Raw genomic sequence first — 14,248 nt, 5'->3', positions numbered from 1 at the left:
CAGCGTTGATTGGCCAGTGTACAGCATTTGGCCAATCAACGCTGGCTAGGAGGCGGAGTCTAAAATCGGACTACAATGGAGACTGCTGTGGTCTGATCTTAGACTTGCTTCCTCACATACGAGCCTCCGGCAGAACCAGCATTGATTGGCCGAATGCTGTACACTGGCCAATCAACGCTGGTCAATTCATTCCTATGAGTAAAAGTAAGCTCCCTTGTAACAGCAAGCTGCCAGCTCTCTTCTGACGAACAAGGACGAGCCTGCTGAAGAACCAGCGTTGATTTGCCGCAGGCTCGTCCTTGCTAGTCGGGAGTGCTGGCAGCTTTCTGTTACGAGGGAGCTTTACTTTTTATGCTCATCTCTAGTCGTAACCACGAAACGTCGTAACCCGAGACCATCGTAACCCAAGGACTACCTGTATACACTTCCCTCATTCTGAACATAAAATACTTCTATCATGTATAACAAGAATTTTTTGTTGAATGTTTCCCATATAAAATTTCTTAACATGACAATGGTTTTCCCCTTGTGTGACTTCTCTCAAGTTTAAGAAACCATGATTAATGCCTAAACTATTTACCACATTCATGAACATGAATATGGCTTTTCCCCTGTGTGAATCCTCTTATGAATCACAAGCGCTGATTTACTTATATAACACTTCCCACATTCTGAACATGAATATGGCTTCTCCCCTGTGTGAGTTCTCTTATGTATAACAAGATCTGATGAATAGTTATAACTTTTCCCACATTCTGAACATGAATATGGCTTCTCCCCTGTGTGAATTCTCTGATGTTTAACAAGATTTGATATATGGTTATAACATTTCCCACATTCTGAACATGAATATGGCTTCTCCCCTGTATGAATTATCTGGTGATTAACAAGATTTGATTTACATGTAAAACATTTCCCACATTCTGAACATGAATATGGCTTCTCTCCTGTATGAATTCTCTGATGTATCTCAAGATCCGATTTCTGGTTACAACATTTCCCACATACTGAGCATGAATACGGTTTCACCCCTGCATGAATTCTCTTATGTATCACAACATCTGATCTCTTGTTGAAATATTTTCCGCATTCTGAACATGAATATGGCTTCTCCCCGGTGTGAATTCTGTGATGTCTAGAAAGCTTTGATCTACATGTAAAATATTTCCCACACTCTGAACATGAAAATGGCTGCTCTCTAGTGTGAATTCTCTGATGTATCACAAGTTCTGATTTCTGTTTAAAACATTTCTCACATTCTGAACATGAATATGGCTTCTCTCCTGTGTGAATTCTCATATGTATCACAAGATCTGAATTCTGGATATAACATTTCCCACATTCTGAACATGAATATGGCTTATTCCCTGTGTGAATTCTCTGATGAGTAACAAGATTTGATTTGCATGTAAAACATTTCCCACATTCTGAACATGAATATGGCCTCTCACCTGTGTGAATTCTCTGATGAGTAACAAGATTTGATTTACATGTAAAACATTTCCCACATTCTAAACATGAATATGGCTTCTCCCCTGTGTGACCTCTCTGATGTTTAGCAAGTGTTGATTTTAATGCAAAACATTTCCCGCATTCTGAACATGAAAATGGCTTCTCTCCTTTGTGAATTTTTTGACGCCTAATACCCACTGTACGACTTTTATCTTGCATCACAGATTGAGATGCATCATAAGATAGACCTTTACTGCAAAGGGCTGAGGGTATATCTGGGATAATGACTTGCTCTTCATATGTATCTTGTGTGATACCACCATCATCTGCTTTATAATCTGAAGATATGAGATGTCCCTCCGAGCTCCTGGTACAGTCATCTGCCAAGAAAAGAACGGATTATTTACGAAAAATATAACATTACAATTCTATCAAGATTTAGATTTTTCAATAATACAACCTATCATAAAAATTATATTGAGATTTTATAGCATTTGTATCTCAAAATGCCCATACAAGTTACAAGGCATTAAGAGAAATTCAGTGACTAACTGACTTAGGCTCTGTTCACATAAGCATTGTTATTCCTCTTCTTCTGCCCCATTGTAGTAGAAAAACAATGAAACAATGATGACCGTAACTGCGTCTGACCAATCCCATTAATTGAAATTAGGTCCAATGATTTTCCCCCACTAGCCTGGCATGTTACAAGCATTTGTTGCCGTATTCTGCTACATAGTCCTTACTACAGGGTGATTCAAAAAAGAAGGCACAAAGGCAGCGGCCTGTACTTCTAGGAACATCAGTGGTAAATGGTCAGAGGCTAAAAAGCAAAGCAGGACTGGCTTTTTGTCCATAGTAACCACCTTTTCCTAAATACACTGCTTCAGCAAAACTGCTTTGTTTGTCCACTATCTTACTTTATTCAATTCATTGTTGACACAGCCCTTGACTTATCTGCTCAAAAGTCAAGTGATGTATCTGCTGCTCTCAGGGGGGAGGGAGGAGGGGCTAAGTGCACGGGAGCCAGCCTGTGTTTCTAGCTATTCCTATGTCTACACCACCTGACCTACATCCCTGCTATCAGATAGGGGAGAGGAGCTGCTTGCATTTCTGGACTTGTCTTCTGTTCTCCCATTTCTCAGGTTAGCAAATTCAATTGTGTTCATTATGGCAATACAGGCAGTATTGTGCATATTGTGTTGTTTGAGGACCTTTGATGACATCACAGGTCCTTCAGTTGTCCCATAGGATCACGCTATGCGGTGGGCGGAGCAACACACTAATTTGTGGCGGAGCCAAATGGCAGGTTGCATGAAACCCCGCCCACCAAATGACACAAGAAACCAGGAAGAAAGAAGATTTTACAGCAGTGATGACTGGTGAGTATGCGACGTGGGAATACCCCTTTAACCCTTTCCCGATATCTGCTGTAATAGTACGGCAGATGTCTGGTAATTAAATATGGAAACCACTAAGGAGATGAGATTTTTTGTTTGAAAAAATTAATAAAGAACTGACTCATTATGAACCAATTTCTCATCTCTAGTTACTACTCACCTGGCCAGTAACCTGTAGGAATGTCCTCCTTACACTCCTCATCACCCCTCACATAAGTCTCTGGAACAACAATAATGTTCAGATCTTCACCCAGATGCAAAAGCTGTGAAACAAGAATTTTAAAAGTCAGACAGATGGAGAAGTCACGTGGGATGTTTTATAGGAGAAGAAAAGATCATTCATTATGACCACCAAAAATGTCAGCAGGAGTTATATGACCAAATAGCTGCAGGTCTCCTGGATAAATCCACCATGTTGGTTCCTTATTCCAACCAGCAGCCTCCATAGCCAGAAAACTGTGAGAAGATCCAGACAACATGTCATGTCTATGGTCGGCTTTATCCTGCCATCTCCACCTTTCTCATTACACAAGTAGAAAACATCTAATAGTGTGGGATAAAACCAGACTGACCACGAGCCCTTCACAGGGCCCTTTCACAGCCCTTCTACAGGGCAGAGGAAGATTTCATGTCACCTTATCTCCATTGTAAGCCGATGGCTGGTCAGATAATGGAGGGGATGTACATATCACCCAGACTACTCAGGTGGGTGAGATGAAAAACTCCAGAAAGACTGGTTCTTAGCAGATAACTTTTGTCTGCTGAGCGTTATTCAAGTTCTCTATTGGGCTGGATTTTTAGGAATGGCAGATAGGTTGGTAGTGGGACCTGTTATTCCAACCCCCTCCAGTCCACACATTGTGGATGTTTCTGCAGTGTGTCAGTTGCTGTCAATTGTCCTCATCAGTGAGGTTTAAAAGGTCAGTTCCAGCAGCAAGACTGTGGAGAGAACTTGGCTGGAGACACAGCAGGAAGGTCAGACTGTTGGAGCTGTCCTGGTTGATGCAACCTACTGTTGAGTCTGCTATTATAGGTGAGGTAACCTATGTTGAGTTAGAGCCTAGCCGGGCAGGTATTTATTTTTTTTATTGTTTCCTTTAGTTGCTGCACTACCTTTATGAGTGAAAATAAACTCTACCCTTGTTTTGGACTAAAGAATCTGGACTTTTGTGTCTATGCCACCCCACCTAGCAACCCCAGACCCTGACACCATCTACCTGATCATCCTGGAGGACATTTTCTTCCTTACAGTCCTGTAGTAGAAGAGGACTAGGACATCTCTCCGGTGATGTTCTCTTACTGGATGGAACTGGAGGAAACACATACAGGGACTGAATTCATTCTTTCCATACAGATAATGAGAGGCCGTGTGTATTTAGTCATGTCTATTACCTGCTGATGTGAGGGGCTGCTGATCCTCCATCATCACCTCCTTGTACACATCTTTGTGTCCTTCTAAATACTCCCACTCCTCCATGGAGAAATAGACAGTGACATCCTGACACCTTATAGGAACCTGACAACACAATGATACAGTCATCACCAGATCCCTTCATAGCGCTCCTGTATAATGTCCCAGCAGTGTCACCTCTCCAGTCAGCAGCTCAATCATCTTGTTGGTGAGTTCTAGGATCTTCTGTCCATTGATCTCCTCATGTATCAGGGAGTGAGGTGGAGGCCCCGGGATTGGGCTCTGGGTTCTCCCCCATCCTTCACATACAGGAGCTTGACAGCGCCCACTAGAGGTCTTCTTCACTACTGTGTAATCCTGTTTATGGAGAGACACATTAATAAATCTCACTCCATCCATTCCCAGAGTCCCTCACCTCTCCAGTCATATCATCTGTTATTACTATAGATAAGAATGATGTAATGTGACATCATCAGAATCTCTCACCTCTCCAGTAAGCTGGTGCAGGATCTCTAAGGTGAGATGTAATATTTTCTCCGCCATCTTGCCCTTATCCACTGAGAGGATCCTATACTGTAGGAACATGATTGGAAGTCAATGTAAAATCATATACAATCCCATGTAGAAATAGACAATTCCTGGAGATAATAAGATATAACATGAGGAGATAATACGGGGTAGATCTTGTATATTCTCTCTCCTGTGGATAGTTGACAAAGTGTAATGTGAATAAGCTCCTGTAACCCCTTCTTACAGCTTGAAGTAACTGTATCTCACGTCTATGTAGCACATGGTGACATATTTTTGCATCACTGTCACTACATAGTCTTACTTAGAGATGGGTGAACCTAACAAGATGTGTTTCAGATTGAACAAGTTCGAATAAGGGTGCATTCACACTGAGTAAACGCTAGCTTATTTTGTAGAGTAAAATTACACTTGTAAATTTTGATATTCCTGTTCTGCCCTCATAGGCAAAATTTGTATTGTGTGGTAACAGCACCATCTACTGGTCATTCACTGTAACCTCTTCTCAGTTCTAGCCCTATGCATTATGGGTAGTGCCCGGGTTTTTTTCTACTTCCTTCTTCTCCAGCCACCATTTTACATCATCTCTCTGAGTGAGGAGGTCACTCCATTCCACCTGTGCCATGTTGTTTGCTATCTCAAGCCTGTTTCAAGCATAGTCGGTAAGAGAGTTATACTTCTGTCACTATGCCTTGTTTTACTGTTTGTTTCATGCATTACATAGTTCTGTTCATAGCCTGTATATCCTGTATTACTACCTCATGTTATACCTTACTTGAGATTATCTGTATATGTATCTGTATATGTATCTCATATACTGTATATGCACTGTACAGATTGTATTCTAAGTGCCATTATTTCTTCCTATAGTTTCACCTTTCCTGTCTTCCCATCAACTTCCAATAAAGAGGTTTACCACGTCACAAGCCTTTTTCTTAAGAAGACAGGGGGTTTAGCTACATGTCTATTACACACCTCAGTCACGTGTATGAGGACAGTATAGTGAAACGACTGCTTATAGCAGACTCACGAGATCAGTGAAACGACTGCTGATTACAAGCTGAGGAGATCCGACCAGACGGAGCCCGCCATTATCCACGCAGAGTCAGCATACGGGTAACACAGCTACCTCCTAACGGTCACATCATGTCTCAAAGCCGAGCATCTTCAGTTAAGACAAGGTCCCTGACAAATGGCTCTAGCAGGACATCTATCAGAGAAGCTGCCACCATTGCCCGTGCAGAAGCGGAAGCAGCAAAAGCGAAAGCTAGCTTCACAGAAAAAGAGATACAGTTAAGGATGGAAAATGCACGCCTTGACGCCGAGAAAGCACGCCTTGATGCTGAGAAAGAGACAGCAGCCGCCTTAGCAAAAGCTGAATTCTTAGAAGCCGCAGAACTTTCAGAATCCGAGATTCATCGCGACGTTCTCCAGCCAGAACTTGAACTCCAAGATCCAGATCAACGTACTTCACAATACGTCTATCAATATTCCAAGTCAGATGACGACTTAGATGCAGAGCGTGATACAAAGCCCTTCATTAACAGACCAAGTGAACCTGATTATTCAGATCGCCAGGAAGACTACTACCACTCTGCTTACTACAAACCAGAGAACGCACATCAATGCAAGACTGGCTACAACAACTGCCCCCCAGAACGGAAGATCCAAAATACTTCCCAACTTAGAGAGACACCCTTTGCTTCTGAAAGGTACTACACAGATTGGACTAAACCAGAGACATCCACCAGGTATGACCACACACCACGCAGGTACTTTGACAACACACCAGCAGCTGGTTCTAATGCTGTTCCAGCCACCATGAACTTTGCCAGGTTCCTTGCTCGACGTGAGTTGGTCACCCAGGGACTTGTAAAGTTCACTGATCGTGCTGAAAACTACAGAGCCTGGCGAGCCTCTTTCCAAAACGCCACCAGAGACATAGGTCTATCATGTAGTGAGGAACTGGATCTCCTGGTAAAGTGGTTGGGAAATGAATCTGCAGAACATGCTAAGAGAATCAGAGACATCAATATATATCGCCCAGATGTCGGTCTCAAAATGGTCTGTGTCACGGGATGGTTAGAGTCTATACTATAGGCAATGTGTAATATATATTTCATGTGGAATGTATTCTCTAACCTGTTATATACATCCATGTGTAGTTGGCTGATTAGGGTCTAGTGTGTTAGCACATTGTATGCAAATACCTCTAACTAGTGAGGACCAGTGAGGACAATGGGTGGAGATAATCTGATCAGTGTCTCCAAGAAGATGTTGGAGGGTGCATTGTCCATAGTAGACAGGGAGTCTGCTCTCCTTGGTATAGGTGAGGGGGGAAGGATCTGTGACTCAGCCCTTCCCACCCACAGATATAGGTGTAACAGTCTTAGTATATAGTTGTAGCTAGCAGTTAGTATGTGTTAGCCGGCCTGTGCACAGCTCTGCAGAGAGCCAGGATTTAGTTACAGGACCAAGGAGCCAAAGCTATCATTGGATTGTGACTTCTGTGGACTTATTGTTATTACGGTTGATGTGACCGCCGCCGGCTACTAACTTTGTGGATTACAATAAATTGCTGTTGTCTCCCGACCTCTTGCGTCCGTGTTGATTCAAAAGACCATCCAAAGGAAGACGTATACCTTTGCTCCGTGACAACTGGTTGGCAGCGGTGGGATCAACAGCGGACAGCGAGATGGACTACAGCAGCTCAGCGATTAATGGAGCCACAACCTCAGAATACAGGAACTGGACTATGGCAAGTCTACAAGTAAGGGCCCGGGAACTAAACCTGAGTTACCAGGGAAGAACGAAAGATCAACTGATCGAGGCACTGGAGGAGATGACCCTGCAAAGCGACCATGAGGAGGGCTGCCCCCAGGAGACAGTAGAGATACGGGAGTGGCAGGTACAGACCCAAAAGAGCAGATGGGTTGTTTTGTATGAGGAGGAATTGGCAGTGCTGGGGCAAGGAGCAACTGCAGAGCAAAGGAGTAGAGCATTACAGAGGGCTCAGGAAACGGAGAAGGAGGAACAGAGAATGGCGCATGAAAAGGAAAGAATGGCGCATGAAATGCGAATGGCTGAGATAACTATGCGGAATTATAATCAAACGTCGACCCCCAGCCCAACAGTGAGAGAACCACCATATGTCTCCCATAAACACTTCAAGACCTTTGATGAAGCGGCTGGGGATGTTGATGGATATTTTCAGGACTTCGAACACCAGTGCCACCTGATGGAAGTCCCAGAGAAGGATTGGGTCCGGTATCTGGTGGGGCACCTACGAGATGGGGCTGCGGAAGCTTTCAGAGCCATGGACCCTAGTGATCAGCGGGACTATGAGGCCATTAAAAGAGCGGTACAGAAGTATTATGCAGTCATCCAGAGACCTACCGAGTTCAGTTCCGCTCTTTGTCTTACAATGGGGGAAGCTCCTTCCACATGTTCGCCCACAAGTTGAAGCAAGCATGCAAGCGCTGGCTAGAAGGAGAGGAGGCTGTCACAGTCGATAAGATCCTCCAAGTCATACTTAAGGAACAGTTCTTTTCCCAGTGCCCCGCTGAGATCCGTGAGTGGGTGCTGGAACGGAACCCAGCCACAGTGGAGCAAGCTGCTTCCCTTGCAGATGAGGGCCTGACCATCAAGCCGCAGTGGAAGAGGTTGTTTGCAGAGGAGCGGAAAACTACTACAGTCCGCCAGACACCCTTCATCCAGCCACCCACCTTTCGTGCCCGGCCTCAGGATTACAATTCCCCCTCTACCCCTGCCCCAGCCCATCGGCCTCCAGCTATGAACAACCCTGTCCCTAGACAACGACCTACTGGAAGAATGCTAGAGTGCAGATGTTTTGGGTGCGGGCGGCCTGGACATTTGCAAGCTAGTTGCCCTATTAACATGGGGGCACGGGCCACCGTGGCATCCCGGCCTATTCACTACCTGGGAACCACCTCTAGGACAGAAAGTTTGGCCCCATTTCCAGATGACTCCATGAATGACCCATCTGTTCCACCTCCAGGGGTCTATGGGATTCAGCCCTCTGCCACACATCCCGCAAACCCTCAGCGGAAGCACTTGCAGGAGGTCCTACTGGATGGCCGAACAGTTGTTGGATTCCAGGACTCGGGAGCTTTCCTAACGGTAGCGGACCCCCGAGTAGTTCGACCCGAGGCCCTAGAGGAGGGCCCTGGCCTTTCTATCGAGTTGGCAGGAGGTACTCGGAAACGTATTCCTAAAGCTACCGTGGAACTCGACTATGGTTATGGACCAAAACGATGCACAATTGGTGTGATGAGCGGGCTGCCGGCCGATGTTCTGTTAGGCAACGATGTTGGAAATCTACAGTGCCACTTTGTGGGAGCAGTGACCCGAAGCCAAGCTCAGAGAGACGCCAACATGGATCGACCGGATTTTCTGCCAGATGCCAGCCCTTCAACCCTACAACTTTACCATTCAGTACCGCCGAGGGAACCAACACCAGAACGCGGATGGGTTATCCCAGCAGGACATATGAGCTATAGAGACTGATGTGCATTCCCCAATTTACCTGTGTAGGCCAATTGTGTCATGCACATGTTTTGAGAGGGGGAGGGGTTGTCACGGGATGGTTAGAGTCTATACTATAGGCAATGTGTAATATATATTTCATGTGGAATGTATTCTCTAACCTGTTATATACATCAATGTGTAGTTGGCTGATTAGGGTCTAGTGTGTTAGCACATTGTATGCAAATACCTCTAACTAGTGAGAACCAGTGAGGACAATGGGTGGAGATAATCTGATCAGTGTCTCCAAGAAGATGTTGGAGGGTGCATTGTCCATAGTAGACAGGGAGTCTGCTCTCCTTGGTATAGGTGAGGGGGGAAGGATCTGTGACTCAGCCCTTCCCACCCACAGATATAGGTGTAACAGTCTTAGTATATAGTTGTAGCTAGCAGTTAGTATGTGTTAGCCGGCCTGTGCACAGCTCTGCAGAGAGCCAGGATTTAGTTACAGGACCAAGGAGCCAAAGCTATCATTGGATTGTGACTTCTGTGGACTTATTGTTATTACGGTTGATGTGACCGCCGCCGGCTACTAACTTTGTGGATTACAATAAATTGCTGTTGTCTCCCGACCTCTTGCGTCCGTGTTGATTCAAAAGACCATCCAAAGGAAGACGTATACCTTTGCTCCGTGACAGTCTGAGATAGACTTAATGAGTGCTATGGCTCACCTGAGGTCATAGAAAGTGCCTTATTCAAAAGAATCAAGGACTTTCCTAAGATAGCTAACAGAGACTATCCAAAGCTTAGAGGGTTAAGTGACTTGTTATCGGAGTTGTGTGTAGCAAAGGCAGGAGGAGATTTGGTAGGATTGACATTTCTTGATACTGCCAGAGGTGTTAACCCCATAGTTCAGAAACTCCCATATAATTTACAAGAGAAGTGGGTTATGCATGGTTCTCACTATAAACAGGTTCACAAAGTGCCATTTCCCCCATTTGATGTATTTGTAGATTTTGTCTCTGAACAAGCAAAAATCAGAAATGATCCAAGCTTTGATTTCATGTTGTCATGTGGTACCACCCATGTTAGTAAACCTCATAGAGCATTGGTTGAAGTGCACAAAACTAACGTTTCCTCCACAGGTTCAGTCAGCCAAGAGTCTAGCCCATGTCTAGACAAGGACCCAAGCAGACAGTGTCCCTTACACAAGAAGCCACATTCCCTACTTAAGTGTAGAACCTTCAGGGAAAAGTCACTGGAGGACTGGAAAGCCTTCCTTAAGGAGAACAACATCTGCTTCAAATGCTGCTCTTCAACTTCACATTTCGCTAGAGACTGCGAGGTCAATCCAAAGTGTTCCGAATGTGACAGCTCAGAACATAACTCAGCTATACACCCTGGACCACCACAGCGGACTGTTCCCCAAACCCAAGAGCATAGCGGGGAGTCAAAAGACATTAATACGGACACTCCAGCAGTCACTTCTAAATGTACAGAGGTATGTGGAGGCCTCAGAGGAGGCAGGTCCTGCTCTAAAATCTCTCTAGTGAGAATCTACCCAGCAAGTGACCGGAACAAGGCCATCAAAGTGTACGCAATTCTGGACGATCAAAGTAATAGGTCGTTAGCCAAGTCTGCCTTCTTTGATAGCTTTAATATTGAAGGACCCAGTGCACCCTACTCTCTGAAAACATGTGCCGGTATGGTACAGACGGCTGGAAGGAGAGCAAGAGACTACGTAGTAGAGTCCATAGATGGCAAGGTGTGTCTGCCCCTGCCAACTATACTGGAATGCAACCAAATTCCAGACAATAGACCTGAGATACCCACCCCTGAGGCAGCAGTGCATCAACCTCATCTGAAGCATATTGCACATCTGATTCCGAACCTTGATCCAGAGGCTCAGATAGTCTTGCTCCTTGGTAGAGATATTCTGCAAGTCCACAAGGTTAGACAACAGATCAATGGTCCCCACAACACTCCTTATGCCCAGAGACTGGACCTAGGATGGGTCATCGTAGGAGAGGTCTGTTTGGGAGGTCTACACAAACCCACAACAGTCAACAGCATGCTTACCAATACACTCGAGTGTGGACGTCCATCTCTCCTCCAACCATGTGAAAATCACTTCTTCATGAAGGAACTGCCACATAGCACTTCACCACCAAATATCATGTGTAGTCCTGCCTGTGATGACTGCATATGGGAAAGCAATCAAGATCACTTAGGGTGCACAGTTTTTCACAAGACAAGAAAAGACGATCATATAGCAATGTCATTTGAAGATAAACTGTTCCTTGATATAATGGATAACGGAATGGTGCAAGATGAAACAAAGAGTTGGGTTGCACCCCTACCATTCAAGCCTCAGAGGCAACGCTTACCGGACAATAGAGGACAAGCGTACAAACGATTTGTCTCCCTCAAGCACAGACTACAAAGCAAGCCAGAGATGAGAGATCATTTCTTTACCTTCATGGAAAAGATATTCCAGAATGGTCACGCAGAGTTAGCACCTACTCTTCCAGACTCTGAAGAACGCTGGTACCTGCCCATGTTCGGGGTCTATCACCCAAAGAAGCCTGGTCAGATCAGAGTGGTGTTTGATTCAAGCGCCAAATACGAAGGTGTCTCATTGAATGACGTCCTGCTGTCAGGCCCAGATCTGAACAACAAGCTCATAGGAGTACTCTTACACTTTCGCCAAGATTCCATTGCATTTACAGCCGACATCCAACAGATGTTCCATTGTTTTCTTGTCAAGAAAGAACATAGGAATTTTCTGAGATTCTTGTGGTTCGAGGATAGCGACCTGTCTAAAGACATTACGGAATATCGGATGAAGGTACACATCTTTGGTAATAGCCCTTCTCCTGCGGTCGCCATCTACGGGCTGAGACGCGCGGCTCAGGAAGTCGAAGCAGAGTACGGAACAGATGTCAGACTCTTCGTAGAAAAGGATTTCTATGTGGATGACTGTTTGAAATCCATGCCCACAATTGAGTCCGCGATTAGTCTTCTAAAGAGAGCCAAGGAAACGCTTGCTCTATATAACTTAAGGTTACACAAAATTGCTTCTAACTGCCAGAAATTGATGGAAGCCTTTCCTTCTCAGGACCGTTCAAATGATTTAAAGGATTTGGATCTAGGTGTCGATCCCCTTCCTATGCAACAAAGTCTTGGCCTACTCTGGGACATTAAAGCTGACACCTTTACCTTCCAGGTTGGCAAAGACGAAAAGCCCTTCACACGCAGAGGAGTGCTATCGACTATAAGCAGTCTATACGACCCACTGGGTTTTGCAGCTCCAGTAATCATCGAAGGCAAAGCTATGTTAAGAGACTTCACCAAAGAGGTGACGGACTGGGACACTCCTCTCCCCATACAGGAAAAAGCCAACTGGTTGTCCTGGAGGAATTCCCTATCAGCCTTATCAAATCTTCACATTGGACGCTCTTATGTTTCTGTATCAACTGTCAAGGTTGCAACACAAACCCTTTGTGTCTTCTCTGATGCATCAGTCAAGGCGATTGCTGCCGTAGCTTATTTGAAGACAATAGACACCAGTGGACAATGCCATGTAGGGTTCATCATGAGCAGAGCAAAGCTGACGCCGCTCCATGAACACACGATACCACGTCTGGAACTTTGTACCGCTGTGTTAGTAGAGTTGGCTGAATTGGTCACAGCAGAGATGAATCTGGACATTAAAGAAGCCAAGTTCTATACTGACAGCAAGATAGTTTTAGGATACATCTATAATGAAGCTAGACGTTTCTACGTATACGTCAACAACAGAGTTTTAAGGATCAGAAGGTCTACCTCTTCCGGACAATGGCAGTATGTGCCTATACATTTCAACCCAGCAGATCTAGCAACCAGATCCGTTGCCGCCAATCGCCTCAAAGACACGATGTGGTTTACTGGACCTACGTTCTTGTATAGACCAAAGTCCAGCATTAGAAGAACCACCATGTTTGAGCTCATAGACCCCCATGCTGATGTTGAGTTACGCCCTCAGGTATCTGTACTGAACACAGAGACTGTAGACTGTCAGCTAGGATCCCATCGCTTCAGTAATGTCTTTACTTGGAGATTCCTTATCCTTGCCATCACCTGCCTGACTCACTTATTTTGGTCATACAAGACTACCTCCTTGGTTAAAGAGAAAGTCTACACAGGCTGGCACCATTGTAAACGTGTTTACACAGCTCTTGATCTGGAGCAACCTAAGAATGTAATTGCCCAAGTAGTACAAAGTCTTTCCAACGCCTTCTGGGGCAAGTGGAAAAAGGAATACATTCCTACCCTACAACCTAGGAAAAAGTGGCAAACTGGCGAGTCTAACCTCCAGCTTGGTGATGTGATGTTAATGAAAGATTGTCAGACACACCGTAATGAGTGGCCCCTTGGTGTCTTCATCACCAAAACATTCAAGAGTACAGATGGAATTATACGTAAGGTAGAGGTTAAAATTCGGAAACAAGGTGAGACCAAATTGTTCTTGAGACTAGTGGGAGAACTTGTTCCTTTGTTTTCATCTAACGAACCTAGTAGTGACGTCGACCGACGTCAAGCGGGGAGTGTTCTGCCCTCATAGGCAAAATTTGTATTGTGTGGTAACAGCACCATCTACTGGTCATTCACTGTAACCTCTTCTCAGTTCTAGCCCTATGCATTATGGGTAGTGCCCGGGTTTTTTCTACTTCCTTCCTCTCCAGCCACCATTTTACATCATCTCTCTGAGTGAGGAGGTCACTCCATTCCACCTGTGCCATGTTGTTTGCTATCTCAAGCCTGTTTCAAGCATAGTCGGTAAGAGAGTTATACTTCTGTCACTATGCCTTGTTTTACTGTTTGTTTCATGCATTACATAGTTCTGTTCATAGCCTGTATATCCTGTATTACTACCTCATGTTATACCTTACTTGAGATTATCTGTATCTGTATATGTATCTCATATACTGTA

At 44.8% G+C, this 14,248-nt stretch overlaps 1 pseudogene; it reads right to left on the bottom strand.

The window, feature by feature from the left end:
• Positions 1 to 531: 531 nt before the first annotated feature.
• LOC142209930 (uncharacterized) overlaps positions 532 to 14,248 on the bottom strand; it is a 520,021-nt pseudogene continuing 506,304 nt past the window's right edge.

The sequence above is a fragment of the Leptodactylus fuscus genome, chromosome 6 (genome assembly GCF_031893055.1).
Source record: "Leptodactylus fuscus isolate aLepFus1 chromosome 6, aLepFus1.hap2, whole genome shotgun sequence".
Classification (NCBI taxonomy): domain Eukaryota; kingdom Metazoa; phylum Chordata; class Amphibia; order Anura; family Leptodactylidae; genus Leptodactylus; species Leptodactylus fuscus.
This window is presented reverse-complemented; position numbering and strand designations above follow the sequence as displayed.